Here is a 16,633-nt window from a genome sequence, read left to right as displayed (position 1 = left end):
ACATTGTGAACACATTTGTCTCAAGCTTCCCATGCTGGAGACCAGCAAACCAGCAACACGGATCCCATTCTGATCCCAGCATGCAAAACATACCTTTACCTTATGCTGGTGACCAGTAATGCAGGAGTTTTCAGCAGGGTATATTTACAAAAGACAAAGCATCAACAGGAAAAGGTGAAAAGGCTGAGGAAGATAACGGGTGAATGTGATTTCACCAAGTAGAAAATGTTCCTGTATCTACATATTTTGTTAATCAAAGAACAACATTCCAATCAACCAATCAGATTTGAGGGATATGTTTGTAAGTTAATGTCAAGTTTAGGCTTACAACAGGTTTCAGGGGCTTCTATACCATTTTTCACCTATAATTTCCCTCCGCTTTTATGGATAAGGTGGTGATCCAGGAGCACGTCTTACTTGGAAAAATCACAGCAACCAAGAAAAAGAGGAATATTATTTCCACTGTGTGTTTGCTCCTGGTCTTTGTCTGTAAAGGAGGCATTCAGGCCAAATCTGTGTCGTTCAGCACAGGCAGCACTGCCTTTGAAATTCATCTATGAATGATGCACAGCCCAGACCACACAACCTGTGAAACCCATTTCATTAGTACAGTTATTCAATCCACATGGACTAATAGGGTTCCCCCGCTCATATTCAAGGACCTAACATCAGATTAAATCATGTAGCCACATCCACATCCAGTTCTTTTGTTGCGCAACGGTCACAGTACTTGACAATGACATATGATGCATTTTCTGTCTGTATATACAGACAACTTTTGCTTTGCTTGTGAGAAGTATTGGAACCTTTTCTTTCAAAATGTAAATACTAATGGTAATTAGAATCGTAAAGGTAGTAAACTACTAATGGTGGTGTATATTTATACATACGAATAACATGCAATTCTTTCATCAAAAAGTAGCTCATATGATGCTTTAATTAAATATTTGTCACCTATAGTTTTCATTATCACCTATATATTTAGAACGAACATTATAGATTGTGTTTTATACACGTGTCATTTTCTTTTTTATTCTTCAATTCATTCTCCACATATTAAACATTCACTTAACACCTCAGGAAAGACCTCGAAGCAATCCCAATAATGTGTCATGTGTCAAATAATCCCAACAGGACCTGTGATTTCCTCCCTCAGATATTCAGCTGTCGTGCTTGTTAAATGTGTAACACAACAGGTACAGAGTTCACATTACCAACAGAGAGGCTTAAATTAAACAGTCAATCATTGCTAATAAGAATTCAGAATGCTGTCTGTTTTTTTATTTATGTATACTGTGTTTCTTTAGGGTAAAGGTGCCCTTATTGTTATTTCCAATTCTTTACTTGGGGGGTTTGAATTGCTGTGATGAAAAGTCTGGAAACGGGCTGAGTTGGTCACTGGGGACCACTGCCACTTTGATGAAGACTATGGGAATGGATCCCTCCAGCGATCTGTAATAGCAGACGGGACTTGAATACAAAGAGCATCATTACAGTTAGGACGTCTTAGTGATCACGCTGTTGTTGTGCAGTGCAAGATTCAGTAGTATGCCTGATCATTTCATGCTGTCTGTCTTTTTCTTATCTTTATCTGGCTACTGATTTCAGAATGCTTATTCTTTGAGTAAAGGGCAGGATGCATCACATTTTGATGCTGTGTCTCGTCTGTGTTATTTATTATGGGAAATTTGTAATACAAGTATCTCGCTGCTACTGAAATGAAGACCAGGAGGCTAGTCCATTTGTGGAAATGAACTGACACATTACAATCATCTGTTCTTATGTGACCAGTGTGTCATAACAGGAAGCTATCACTGCATAATTGTATGTCCCATTCGGGGAGATAAATGGCGAGCTACTAAAGATGTCACTTCAGCATGGTTGAAATTAAAGGGCATTTAGTTGCCACTAAAATTAATAAAAATCCTTCCAAAATTCAAGATAGGTTTTTTTTCTACAAATACCAGCACTATTGCAAATGCATTTACATACAAAAATAAATAAATACTACAGGACTAGATACTATTTCAGCAACGAAAATTACTCGAATGAGTGAACGATTCAATGACTCATTTATTTAAGACAGAAGACTTTGTTCCTGAAAGAATCAGCTGTTATAAAAGAATCGATTGAATGAATGATTTAATGACTGTGTTTGAATATGCCTGCTAGTACAACATGGTATGTGAGATGTGTAGTATGTCCAAATTCATAATATTCATAAAAAAGTAGGCAAAAAGTACCCAAATCACCTACTACCAACAGTGTAATTTAAAGTGGGCAATCAGTGGACACTTCACTATCTCATGAGTACATGGGGAAGGATTTGTGAATGGCAGTGAAGCAATGCAACTACACACTCATTCATACTACACACATTCATTCTATATAGAACTTTTTTTTTTTTTTAAATGTCACATGGATTCATGCCTCCTTTGAGCAGCATTAAACAGTCGGTGTAAACGCATCTAAATGCCACTTCAGATGCAGATTCTGTGCCACTTCTGCTGTGCAAAAATGGCTTTTGTTGATACGGATTTCATTTGACAGATAACAGCCCTATAAGTTTTGTCATGAAACTCTAGATGGCGCAGGCTGATAGATCCTTAACTCGATCTCCTTGCAATCACGTCGTTCTCTATATGGCACAGCTGATTGGGTCCTGCTATATCAGTGGCCAATGAGCTCGTTGCTCATCCTTCTATACGGGGTCAGAATTTGCAGTAGCAGTTGCAACACGTTTTCAGAAACTCTCCCCCTTCTCCAGCTCCACTTGTATAGATCTCCATCCATCTTCTTCCGCTTATCCGGGGCCGGGTCGCGGGGGCAGCAGTCTAAGCAGAGATGCCCAGACTTCCCTCTCCCTAGACACTTCCTCCTGCTCTTCCGGGGGGACACCGAGGCGTTCCCAGGCCAGCCGGGAGACATAGTCTCTCCAGAGTGTCCTAGGTCTTCCCCGGGGTCTCCTCCCGGTGGGACGCGCCCAGAACACCTTCCCATATGATAGATCTGTATAGATCTGCTACGGGTAATTCATGTACAGAACAGCAACATGTCTTACTTGCTCACAGCAGCGTGTCACGTATTTATTGGCAGTAGCAAGTCACGAACGTACTTGCTCTGCAGCAGCAGCAATAACCAACAACAGCACCTATTCCAAGACCAAACATATCAACATTGTCATTACCATGATAAACACTCCAAAAGTGGTCATGATAGAAATCGTATTATTCCAACCGAATTTATTTATTAAATTGAAGAATTTAACATAAAAGATGATGCAAATAAAAAAGCTTACAAAAAATGTTAAAATGCTCCATGTAAAATGTGCCCCTGGAAATCAATTTAAGGGGGCCCCTTAATGTAAAAAAAAAATAATTCTGTCACTGGTCTCCCTGACTGGTACAACAACACACCGTCTCTGGATTATTAACACACTCCACTATGGTTAACTGTTGCCCTCTACATATCAGACTGCAGTCTAGAGTTTTCAAAAGCTCTGAGGTGTAAGTCAAGTGACAGTCAACTCTTGCCATTTCAGCATAGTTTATTCAGTTGCTGCAGAACTGCAACTTTCAGTCTGTTTTCTGTTCTGTTATCCATACATCTTGTCCTCGCGCATCTCCAAAGTTAAAATAATTAAACAGCACAATCAAATGAAATTCAGAGCACATTCTGAGAATTCTCCCTTGTTGTCATAGCAACACATGCAGCGAAATCTGGGCCAACTAGTGTTGGTCTCTTGATCAGAAATTATCCTAAAATGATCTCTAGCGGTTTTCAAAAATGTAGTGTCACTAAGTGTGACTGTAACCCATATCATATTCATAAGCACATATTTCCTTAGTAGAAAGAAATGTGACTATCTTCCTTTTTGAACAGAGGTTTGTTCCGAGCAATCTGACACTTTTTAAACTACAACCTACTGTACAAACTGTCTTTTTTACTAAATAATCTACATCAATGCAACAGAGATCAAGACCTTCATTCCTAAAATGCACATTCATGGCTCTGACTATTTGCTGTTGATTATTGATGATGTTTCATATTTTGATTTATCACCGTATTTTTGCATTCATCTGTAATCCAATACCATGATTAAAACCAGTTACAGCAGAACAAATGCATCGGTTGGACAAAGAAAACTTGCTTCCCAAACACTGAAGCAGTTTAAAACATACAATTTTGCATTTACAAATTGCTTGATTTTTTAGCATGCTCGTTTGCATAATCATTCATTTATTGATTCTCATAAGGGTGGACAGTGTGGTTGGAGTCTTCGTCGCTAAATACAAGAGAACATGAACGAAAGAAAGTCGTGAATGAAGAGTGATGTTAAATAATGTTAATCTGACTGACTCATACAGTCCAATAGTCTAATATTCTTTTTCTTTTTTTGAAAACACAAAGCCCATTAAAGGTGAACACTGAATGACAGACAGTAAAACTTAAAATCAATTATGCCTGTGCCCTTGACTAGCATTAATCAAAGACAGGCCAAAAGCATTTGAATTAAGAAGATCACGGGCTGATGTTTAACCTTGATACTCATTAGAAACACAATATTCAGTTCAATTTAAGAGTCTGCTTTTATTTTCAATAGCAGAAAACGCATGAGCATGCATTGTAACAGAGATCTGTGAGTTAAGGCCATGTTGCACATAGTTATTTTAAAAGGACTGGTAAATGCTTTGACGAAACCAATTTAAAGGCAAAGTATGGTACGGTAACAGAATTGACACATTTTTATAAGATAAAAGTTATTTTTAAACAATTGAATGTAGAATTAGGACATTTACTATTTCGGGCTTTTATTACCAAAAGAAACGTAAAATCAAATAATTTGATTACACGATGGAAAAAACACACTGACTAATTCGGACAACAAGAAATCATGATTTTCATCTATATAAGCCTGTGTTATAGCCTGTGACGTCTTGTGATCCATGACAATCAGTAACAAATTATTACAATAATTTAAAATATAACCATTTGGAAAAAAAAAGCAGAAAAAAACAATGACTTTGGACGCCAAACCTAAAATTGTAGAATCACCCACATGTGAACATGACCATGATGAACACGCTCCTGAACACTAAATGTTTCTCTTATTTTCAGTCTCCACCATTCATTTTCAATTGATGGTCATTTTTTTCTTATATAGATCAATGAGGCCTACAATTAGTCAGTTTCAAAAATAAATACAAAGCCTATCCAAACTGAAAGAAAATAAGTTGACAAAAAGACCAATATTTGGTAATAATATAGCATAATGACCTGAACACAACAAAAGGCATTAAGTATATATTCAAGTTGGCTACTGTGAAGAGTACAGACAAATAATTCCAATACATGAGTGACCATTACTGTTGAATTCCTGCTACGTTCAATGACAGGAAATCAAAGCTCCTCTCTATAAACAGACACTCACCATAGGACCAAAGGTTTTTAACAAATGCATTCTTAACTACATTCAGCTGCTTTTGTGGCTTATAATGAGAGAGATAATGATACTGCATTTTGGAACTTGCAGAGAATAGCCTAGTCCCCATTTATTGGCTAATTGCACTCCTCCACTTTAAGTCAGTAAATGACTGGCTTAATTAAGATGGGCATACACTGCACGATTTCAGCAACGTTTTTGTTAAATAACATGCTTTCCCAGGAGAAACTCACTGCTTTGCACATATGTACAATTCTGTGTGCTGAAATGTAAAAAAAGAACATAAAAAAATGGCACCGGCATACAGTATATGGACGCAAAGGTGGCTTGGAAGAAGTGGACAAAATGGTTTATCCAATTTTGCAACACGTACAGGAGGTAAGCATCAGTCTACTAAATTGCAGCTAGTATGCTACATGTCAGAAATTCATCCGATCATCCGATTGCTTGGAGAGGTTAATGGCCTCTCTCGTTTCCCCCCTGTACAACAAACGACGCACGACAAAGCTAAAACTTTGCCCGACACGTACGACTCAGAAGTCAGCTCAAATTGGAACAAAAACCACTGTCTGGGGTTAGAGGTGAGAACAGAACAGACAGCTCCCTTCCTCCAGCTCATATGAGTCATACATCTAGCGAGTTAATATTCTGTAAATGTTGTGCAATAGGCTCCTTTACAGCCAGTCAATTTTCTTATGGCGTAAAGCTTCTCTAAACAGCTATTTATCCGCACCACAAGACCTGTCAGTGTGTCGCAAACACATTGATTGCAGAATAACTGCAAAATAAGAGTGTCCGAGACGTGATGGACAGCTTAATCATTCTTACTAAACCATCATTTATGTGTCCTATCCCTTGTTAAATATAATCAATACCACCATTTATGCAATGCAAAAGAGCAAACAATTATGCCTCATGCTCACTGATGATTCAAAAGTGCAAATATGATCTACAACACCACCAATTTAGTCTGCATCATTGTTAATAAAAGAAGTGTAGGCTTTTATCAATTATTTTTTGTGCAATGTCTATTTGTTTATTTGAATATAATAAAAAAAAATATCAATGTCTTCTTCATCAGTAAGAGATTGAGAGAGATAATCGTGACACAGCTTCATTCGAATTTAGTCAGAGCATTTCTGTTGTCACAAACCCTTATTGTGGAATCAATCTGACACATAGACAATAACAATATAACATGTGGGGCTTCAAAATACAAGCAGCTTCTGATAGAAATGTGTGTCGGTGTGCATGGGCTGAGTAAATGCAGAAAAATGTGATGAGCCTCCGCATAGTGATTCAACGTATGTGCGTCATTGTGAAAATAATCACACCGCTTGAGAGGGCTTGAGGCTTGCACAAAAACACTAGCCTACGTGTCATTTCATACACACCATCAGGTCAGATTGGCTTCAGGATGTTCATTGACTGAGTGTGAGATTGGAATTATTTATTTGCCATGCGTGACTGTGTGTGAATTGGGATGCTCTTGCGTTATAGACTTGCTCGACTGCAAGATACAACAACAGCAGTCTGTTTGTACAAACAGCAGTTAATGTGTATGGGAAACTACAGGCAGTAGCTAATGTAGTGAAATTATGTAAACAAAGCATTGGCATATGAATACAACTGATGCAAGCTGTGCTAGAGGCCAGGCAATACAGGGCCTCATAATGAAATAAACAGTTTGTTTGTGAACTAAATAATATGCGACAGAAACATCAGTGCATAATATTTAACATAAAGATCACGAAACAGCATGAGAGTCCTCACAGCAATACATGCTGTCAATGCATAGAAAAAAAATTATATAACATAGGAAAAAGGTGACTGACGAATGCAAACTAATTGTCCATTAAAACTATGTATGTGCCATGATCTGTGTTTAGTTTAGTTTTAATGGACAATTAGTTTGCATTCGTCAGTCACCTTTTTCCTATGTTTCCATTGTTCCTAGTTTCCCGCCAATCGTTAGTTGTCATGGACACTCATTTATCATCACAGCTGTTTGTCATTGTCTCATCACCACCATGTATTTAAACTCCTCCTTTTCATTCAGTTGTTGTCTGTAGACACTCTGTTGTTATGTTGCTTTTAATAATGTTTGTTTTATTAAAGAATCTTTTTCACCATCTTCATCTGAACCAAACTGTGACAGAATAAGGTGTTTATTTTCTTTGGATAAGTATCAGGGTTATTATAGTGAACTAAAACCATGTGTTATCGTGACTGGATAAAATAAACATTAACTGAAATAAATTAAAATACAAAAATATGTAAAAAACTAATTCCAGCTGGTGCCAACATTTTCTCATTTTCTTTGTTTAATTCAAGTACTAAAATTACAAAATAATTAACTAATAAATAAACTAAAATTAAAAACTAAAACTTAACTATATACATTTATTTTTTTTACAGAATTGAAACAACACCCAACAAAATATTAATATGATACACTGATAGGTATATAACATGGTTTAATGTTATGAAGTTCAATCTGTCTGAATGTTGCAAGAATAATGTTATGAAATTATGAATCAAAACATTGCATTCATAACAAATATGATATAAATATAATATTAATATGTGACTGGACCACACCCTGGTCACATGGGTACATTTTTTGAAATTGAGATTTATACAACATCTGAAAGCTGAATAAATAAGCTTTCCATTGATTGGTTTGTTAGGATAGGACAATATTTGGCTGAGATACAACTATTAGAAAATCTGAAATCTGAGGGTGCAAAAATATTGAGAAAACCGACTTTAAAATTGTCCATTTATGTTCTTGATTGTGCTGCATTCACTCACACAAATAAATGTTTTATATGGTAGGAAATTTACAAAAACATTTTCATGGAAAATGATATTTACTTAATGTCCTAATGATTTTTTGCATAAAAGAAAAATCTATAATTTTGACCTATACAATGGCTGGCTATTGTCACAAATATACCCGTGCGACTTCTGACTGGTTTTGTGATCCAGGGTCACATATAAAATAATTATATAATATGAAATTATAAAATAGTCCTCTGTTGCTGGGACAGACATTTGGTATTTTAGTTTCAGTTTGGTATATTTAATACAGTTAACAAAATGAAATAAGGATTCTCTTGCAGCATGAAGGATCAGTGGTTTGTGCCAATCAATATGCATTGCACAGCGAATGGCTAATTAAATTAAATCAGATTCAATTTTGCTATTGTTGTCAAATCTGGTTCCTGAAAAAAAGAAAAAACGATCCTAAGCCCACTCCATATAGTGCATCCTTGACATCCCTGAGGACTTCATGACTCAGTGAGAATGTTCTCCATAGGCTCCATCACTTCAATAGAAGAACAGTCCTTTCAAGCAGAGACAGCTGCATTTCTGTGAGGAATACATCAAGAATAATGGCACAAATCTCACAGTGTACTCACTTTGCTATCCACAATGCTTGTACGCTATCACTAAATCACTTCGTTTAGTCCCAGTTTTAACTGCTATATCCGCTATACGGCTCTGTTGTGAATCTGGACAATGGTAAAATATTTATATCACATCAAAACTGACAATACAGACTGCCCACACAGCGTTTTCTTTTGGAGAGCTATAGGCTCATCACCAGAATAATAATGGAGCAGGGAGGCAGGGTGAAGCTCTGTACACTGGCCCTTTGCCCTCCCACTCATTAAGCCAGGGGAAATGGAGGCTCTCTTTAAACTCCACAGCGCACAGTAAACAGTGACCCGTCTCAATGACGACTGTAATCATTGGAGAAAGGCTGAATACAAGGCAGTTTATGCTCTTTTCAGAGAAGCTACACTAAAGCAGAACCACTTATGTGACATGAAAATTGAAGACTTGCTTAAAATGCTCTTGTATGCCCCTACACATATTTATTTTTGTTTATTTTTCCCCATGCCAGTTGAAGTGCACTTACTACTGATACAGTAAACGCTTGACATCGGAGGCTATAGATGATCTGGTACAGTGGTAATTTGGGGTTTGAACCTACAACTTTTGGATGAGCAGATCAGCTCATAACCGCTGCACAGTAAGCTTATGTTTATTAACTATAAAACCGCACTATACGTTCAGCAAAGAGCCCTCTTCTCATCACATACTGTTTGGGTTATTGAGTGTTTTAAAATCAGCTGTATGCAAATTGACCATCATTTGTTTTTCGACCACTGAAGATGTGTACAATTTACCAATTTACTCTTGGAGCAACATTGAGATCCCCATATTGTAACGGTCACCAGCTGGAGTGCCCTTGAGAGCCACCCGAGGGCACTCCACATAAGACAATCACTCACAAACTACATTTCCCATACTCACTCCCTGGACTCATCATCACTTATCATTGATCACATTCACCTGTACCTCATTCACTGATTGCATTCACCTGTCTCATCATCCTGTTAGTCTCAGTCTATTTATAGCATGTTATTTCATTCACTCACCGCGAAGTCTTGTCTAGTGTTTCACTGCAATTCCGAGCGTTTTCCCTGGTCTCTTGTTATTTGGTTTTTGGATATCATCCTCTGGTCCCTGGATAACTCTCTTGCCTCTGGTCCCTGCCTGTTTTGTTTGTTTCTTTGTTTGACTGCCTGTCTGTGTATGACCCTTGCCTGTACATTGGATTACGCCTCTGCATTGCCCCATACAATAAAGCTGCGTTTGGATCTAAAACCTCGTCTCGGAGCAGTTCATAACAGAAGACTTTGCCACACCAGGATCCAGCAGCCATGCCAACCATGTGTCCAGACGTCCAAGTCATGCGTCTCCATCAGGAGAATCGGTCCATCGAAGACTACGTTGGAGATTTTATTGAACTGGCACATCTCACGCTATGATCGCACTTAATGATCTTTTTCCGCGGAGGATTATCTGAACCGCTCCGGTCATTGATGCCCGACCATGATCCTCATGGGACAATAGAACAATATATAGACCTGGCCCTGTTGCTGAGCACTTCATCGTTTACTGTTAGCATTGAGGAGAAGGAGCTCTGTGAACCCGCAGTATCCTCTCAGCCTGATCTTCATGTCACGCCTGCCCAGCCTAAGAATCTTCACGTCACGCCAACCATAAAGCCTGCCACCAGATCGGTCTATGGGCGTCGAGGACTTATTTCCAAGATGACAGATCCACTGCTCATGTCAGCACGGAGGGCCAAGAAGATCGGTCGAACGGGGTCTCGTCCTGCCAAAACCACTACTCCAGAGTCTCTTTTAGCCGAGCCTGAGCTCCACGTCAGTCCTGCAGAGCCAGAGCCAGAGCTTCACGTCAAGTCCTGCAGAGCCAGAGCCAGAGCTTCACGTCAGTCCTGCCGAGCCAGAGCCAGAGCTTCACGTCAGTCCTGCCGAGCCAGAGCTTCACGTCAGTCCTGCCGAGCCAGAGCCAGAGCTTCACGTCAGTCCTGCCGAGCCAGAGCCAGAGCTTCACGTCACGTCTGCCCAGCCAGAGGCCGATCCAGAGTCTCGTCCCGCCGAGACTGAATCTGTGCTTGAGCCTGAACCTGAATCTGTTCCTCTTCCTCTTTCTGAGCCTGTGTCTTCGGACAAGATGGCCGACTCCACGCCTGTGTCTTCGGACAAGATGGCCGACTCCACGCCTGTGTCTTCGGACAAGATGACCGACTCCACGCCTGTGTCTTCGGACAAGATGGCCGACTCCACGCCTGTGTCTTCGGACAAGATGGCCGACTCCACGCCTGTGTCTTCGGACAAGATGGCCACCGCATCCCCGGAGCCCGTTCCTGAGCCGGTGTCTGTTCCTGAGCCGGTGTCTGTTCCTGAGCCGGTGTCTGTTCCTGTTCCGTGGTCTCCCGAGGGGTCGTCTCCGCCCCGGCCGCCCGAGGGGTCTTCACCGCCGTGGCCGCCCGAGGGGTCTTCACCGCCGTGGCCGCCCGAGGGGTCTTCACCGCCGTGGCCGCCCGAGGGGTCTTCACCGCCGTGGCCGCCCGATGGGTCTTCACCGGCGTGGCCGCCCGAAGGTCCTACTGCTCCACCGTGGTCGCCTGCACAGCCTGCTCCGCCCTGGTCGCCTGCACAGCCTGCTCCGCCCTGGTCGCCTGCTCCGCCCTGGTCGCCTGCGCAGCCTGCTCCGCCCTGGTCGCCTGCGCAGCCTGCTCCGCCCTGGTCGCCTGCGCAGCCTGCTCCGCCCTGGTCGCCTGCGCAGCCTGCTCCGCCCTGGTCGCCTGCGCAGCCTGCTCCGCCCTGGTCGCCTGCGCAGCCTGCTCCGCCCTGGTCGCCTGCGCAGCCTGCTCCGCCCTGGTCGCCTGCACAGCCTGCTCCGCCCTGGCCAATAAAGCTGCGTTTGGATCTAAAACCTCGTCTCGGAGCAGTTCATAACACATATCCCTGGAAATTAACCACATAGAGCCTTAAAAATGAAGATGCCATAATAAAAGTTAGTTAAGAATTAGAATCTAAAAGGATATTAAGATATCTTTAATACTACTTGAGTTACAAGCATGCAAACTTCGGGAAGTGCTTTTTCCCATTTTTGAACTTTCACTGTTGGCATATAATGCAACAAAGATGAATGAAAAGGGGAATATGATGGTTATAATCATTGCTGCAGATAAGATAACCAGAATAAAAAAAGCGAAAGAACGTGGCATAGCCATATATCACAACTTTAAGACAATGATGAAAAGGCCTTATTTTACTGTTTTACGCTCTCATTTCATCAACTGTTTTGTTTTTGTAGCAAATGTATCTTATCCATCTTGACCTCTTTAAATTCTACAAACTCCTAAATTTTGCATTATATACAGTACTGTTCAAAAGTTTGAGGTCGGGAAGATCAGTAAAAAATAGTGAACATTTGAAATATTATTATAATTTAAAAGAACTATTTCAATTTATTCCTGCGATCAAAGCTGAATTTTCAGCATCATTACTCTAGTCTTCAGTGTCAGACGATCCTTCAGAAATCATTCTAATATGATGATTTGCTGCACATGAAACATTTCTGATTATTATCAATGCTGAAAACTGTTTTTTTGTTGGAAACCATTACTTTTTTTGTGAATAGAAAGTTCAAAAGAACAGCATTTATTTGATTGAGAAATCTTTTGAAACATTATAAATGTCACTTTGCTCAATTTAGTGTATCATTCCTGTATAAATGTATTATAATGTCTAACTTTTAACATCACTTTTTTAATGGTGAAAACTTTATAATAATGCATATTTAAAAAAATTAAACTAGATCTGAAAATTTCTTAAGAAAATGTGAGTAATGCTTTCCATGCAAGAGTCGCCCCCACAATGCTAGGGGGTCTTTGCCAGAGATTGATTATGATTATATAATGAATTTATCCCAAGCTGAAGTGCATTGGGCAAATTGGAGCCCTTCAAAATATGTTATTAAACAGTGCTGTTTTGTGAAATCCCTCGAAGGATAGTTTATTTGAAAGAGAGACAAAGCCATTGAACTTTTCATTTGTGACGCCTTACACAAAATGTTGCTGTGCTGTTTTCATGTGTTTGTTTCAAGTTGCGGATGAAGGCCTGTACACGATCTTCTGCTAACGATAAACTTCATTTTTTATTTGATTCTTATATTGATTTGTAGTGGACTTTATTTCATCCCTTTGTGGTTATTTCCAAGTTATGAAATTCCATTAGCATTCCCTTTTAAAGGAACACTCCACTTTTTTTGCAAGGTGTACTTCCGCTCTGCCGAATTTCTTCCACAGCAGCTGTACTGTCTGTGGGTTCAAAGACCATTCTCCTGACGGAACGTGGTTCCTGGACAGCCTGTCTGGTCCTACATTCAGGAGCCCCGGCACCTGCGCTGCTTTCAGCGAGAGCAGGTTGCTGCGTGCCCATATCAGGAGGCGTCTGGTTAGCCTGTGCAGGGTCAGGGACCTGAGTCCGCCCTGGCGATTTATGTAGGATACCACTGACATGTTGTCTGAACGTACCAGTACGTGGCACCCCGTTATCAGGGGACGAAAGCGCGTGAGTGCTTTGCTCACTGCTAACATCTCGAGGCAGTTTATATGAAGGAGCTTCTCCCTCTCTGACCATAGGCCAAAAAGCGGTCTGCCCTCGAGCAGCGCTCCCTATCCTGCGTTGAATGCGTCCGTAGACACCACCCTCAGTCTCGAGGAAGTCCCCAGGCTTACACCTGAATGGTACCAGTCTTCCAACCCCCAAGGGCTCAAAGCTGCAATGCACGCTTGATCAACCTTGAGGCGAAGACGACCGGCGGTCCACGCTCTGTGAGGCACTCTCTCTTTGAGCCAGAACTGTAGCGGGCGCATGCGCAGCAGGCCCAGCTGGAGAACTGATGATGCTGAGGCCATCAGACCTAGCATCCTTTGGAATCTCTTGAGAGGGACTACAGCGCCGCAGTGAAAAGAGCCGACTGCGCGCTGAATATCCAGTGTGCGCTGTGGTGACAGTCGTGCTGTCATCGACAGTGAGTTCAGTTCTATTCCCAGAAACGAAATAGTCTGTTTGGGGAATAGCGAACTCTTTTCCCAGTTCACCGTGAGACCGAGATTCTCGAGGTGATCCAGTAACATAGCTCTGTGCTCCACGATCTCTGTGTGAGATTGGGCTAGAATGAGGCAGTCGTCCAAATAGTTCAGCACTCGAATGCCCCGGAGTTTGAGGGGCGCGAGCGCTGCGTCCATGCACTTCGTAAATGTACGGGGTGCCAGGGACAAGCCGAAAGGCAGGACTGTGTACTGGTATACCTGACCCTCGAAGGCGAATCTCAAAAATCGCCTGTGACGTGACGCAATCTGTATTTGAAAATACGGGTCACTGCAGCGGGACTTGAACACCGTCGTTTTCCTAGGAGTGCTAGGATGATTTCGGGTCCTCTGGCTTCAACGCGATCTTCGGCTGCGGGCCACGCGGCACGGCGGTTGGAAGATCGAGAGCGCGGTCTCGAGCTCTGTGTCTGGCGGCGTTGAGAAGAGGCGTTGGGCGGAGGCTTAGGCTGTGAGCTCTGAGCAGACGGTTTCGCAAGGCCTGCTGCAGAGTTGGAGTGCTTCGGGAGGAAGTGCTTCATAGCCTGTGTCGCTTTCTGCACCTCAGCGTACCTGTCGGTGAAATCCTTGACCGAGGTTCCGAAGAGGCCAGCAGGGGAAAGCGGCGCGTCGTGGAACGCGGTGCGCTCCGCATCCGGCATGTCAGAGAGCGTCAGCCAGAGATGTCTCTCAGACACGGTGAGCGTGGCCATGCTCCGTCCTATGGCCTGTGCTGCAGACTTCGAAGCGCGGAGAGCGAGGTCTGTAGCGCTCCTCAGGTCCGCCACACAGATCGCGTCAGGTCCTTTCTCGAGCTTGCGGAGGAGATCAGTCTGGTAGATCTGGAGCGTGGCCATGGTGTGCAGCGCTGACGCAGCCTGTCCGTTAGCGGCGAAAGCGCGGTGGAGCAGAGATGACGTCATGTGGCAAGCCTTTGAGGGCAGCGCCATCTTAGCACACCGTCCAGCGGAGGGCGGGCATAGGTGCGCTGCGATCGGCTCCTCGACCGGCGGCAGGGAGAGGTACCCTCTGTTCTTGGCGTCGTCAACAGCGGAGAACGCCAGAGAAACAGAAGGCCGTGTCCTGGTCGAAAACAGGGAGCTCCAAGCCCTAGCGACCTCTTCGTGAAGCTCAGGAAGGAAGGGCGCCGGCTTGGATGCAGGTGAAGAGCACTCCCCGGGCAGGAAGTAGCCGTCCAGTCGGTATTGGGCGGGCTGCTCAGGCGAAACCCAGTCGAGGCAAAGGCACGCCGTGGCCTGAGTGAGCACGCGTACTAGCTCCGCCTCAATGCTCGCTCTCTTTCCCGTCGAAGCACGGGCACGAGGCGTGAGATCCTCAGAGCTCGCCCAATCCTCACTGCCTGACGCCAGGAGAGAGCAGGAATCCCCTTCTCGTACCATCGCGTCGACTTCGTCCGAAAGTCAAACTGTGGCTGCTGTCCGTCGGGAATCGATGACGACGAAGCCGGTGACGTAGCTCGCGGGGGCACCGGCGAGCTTTGACGGCTGGGAGAAGGTTCCGGGATTCGTTGAGCACGGCGCTTTTTACGGCGCGGCACTACAGCGGTGAACGCAGGCTCTTGGAACGATGCCAAGCGAGTCCGCAGAGTCGCTAAAGTCAACAGCTCGCAGTGAGGGCAGCCGCCGTCAGCGAGCGCGAGAGCTGCGTGTTGTTCACCCAGGCAGGAAACGCAGACAAAATGGCGGTCCCCGTCGCTGAGTGTGGCTCTGCACGAGCCGCAGGAAGGCATCTTTAAAAGGAGTGTGTGTCGCGCCGGCGAGCACACACTAGAGAATTCAAAAAAAGGATATAGGCGCCGGATAGCGCAGCAGGAAGGCGATGAAGGCGGCGCGGCCAGCAGCTTCTCGACTCGTTCCGCTGAGATGCTCTTTCGACGGTGCGGCTTCTCCTCGGATCCAGCGATGTGATGTCTTCGCTTGAAGGATAAAAATCAGAGAGTTGAGCCCTGCGAGCGCAATTTATAGCCCTAAGCCACGCCCGTTTCGGCGGGACGTGACGCGACTCATTGGGTGTGACGTCACTCTAGGTCTCGCTCGATAGGCTCAAGCAGTTGCCCGCAGAACAGCCAATCGGCGCGCGAGCTGTCTCGCCTATGTCTGTATGCTGCGGCAACACGTTTTACATTATTACAAAAATTAAGAATATTTTTTTGGCTTCAGTATTCTCGTGGAAAAGGATTTCCCCCTAGCGTAGTTCTACGCAGTACGAGAGTATCTCAACTGTTTAACTCTAGGGGAGTTGGAAAATGAGCATTTTCCCAAAAGAAGTGGAGTGTTCCTTTAATGACTTGTAATGAACTGCAATGCAGGTACAAATTCCTTCTATGGCTGATTTGATGCAATTTAGATCAGAAAAGCTTGTAAATATTGACAGATGCTTGCAGTGTCACAGCTGCAGACTACGACTGGTGCCGTTAGTGTGGACTTGTGTTTGCCTCACAGACTCTGTGATTGTAATCTATTCAGACAGATGGCAAAAGCACCCAGTGCACTTCTGTCACGATGAGGAATGACTGCACGCATTTGAACAAGCCTGAATCCATGTTGTGCTCAGAGAAAAAACAACACCTTTAACTCTCAAACCCACCTGCGCCTGTGATCTCCCCAACATTACCGTCATCAATCTGTCTCAAAACAACCTCTGTCCTCACTTCTGTAAACGTGGTGCCATGAAGTTCCCCAGTA

The 16,633-nt window shown here is 43.2% G+C and overlaps 1 protein-coding gene across 2 annotated transcripts in view; it reads left to right on the top strand.

Annotated features, from left to right (window-relative positions):
• Window positions 1-16,633, top strand: part of uncx (UNC homeobox) — a 100,133-nt gene that overhangs the window by 55,350 nt on the left and 28,150 nt on the right. The gene's annotated exons all lie outside the window — the stretch shown is intronic.

The sequence above is a fragment of the Phoxinus phoxinus genome, assembly GCF_949152265.1.
Source record: "Phoxinus phoxinus genome assembly, chromosome: 1".
Classification (NCBI taxonomy): domain Eukaryota; kingdom Metazoa; phylum Chordata; class Actinopteri; order Cypriniformes; family Leuciscidae; genus Phoxinus; species Phoxinus phoxinus.
This window is presented reverse-complemented; position numbering and strand designations above follow the sequence as displayed.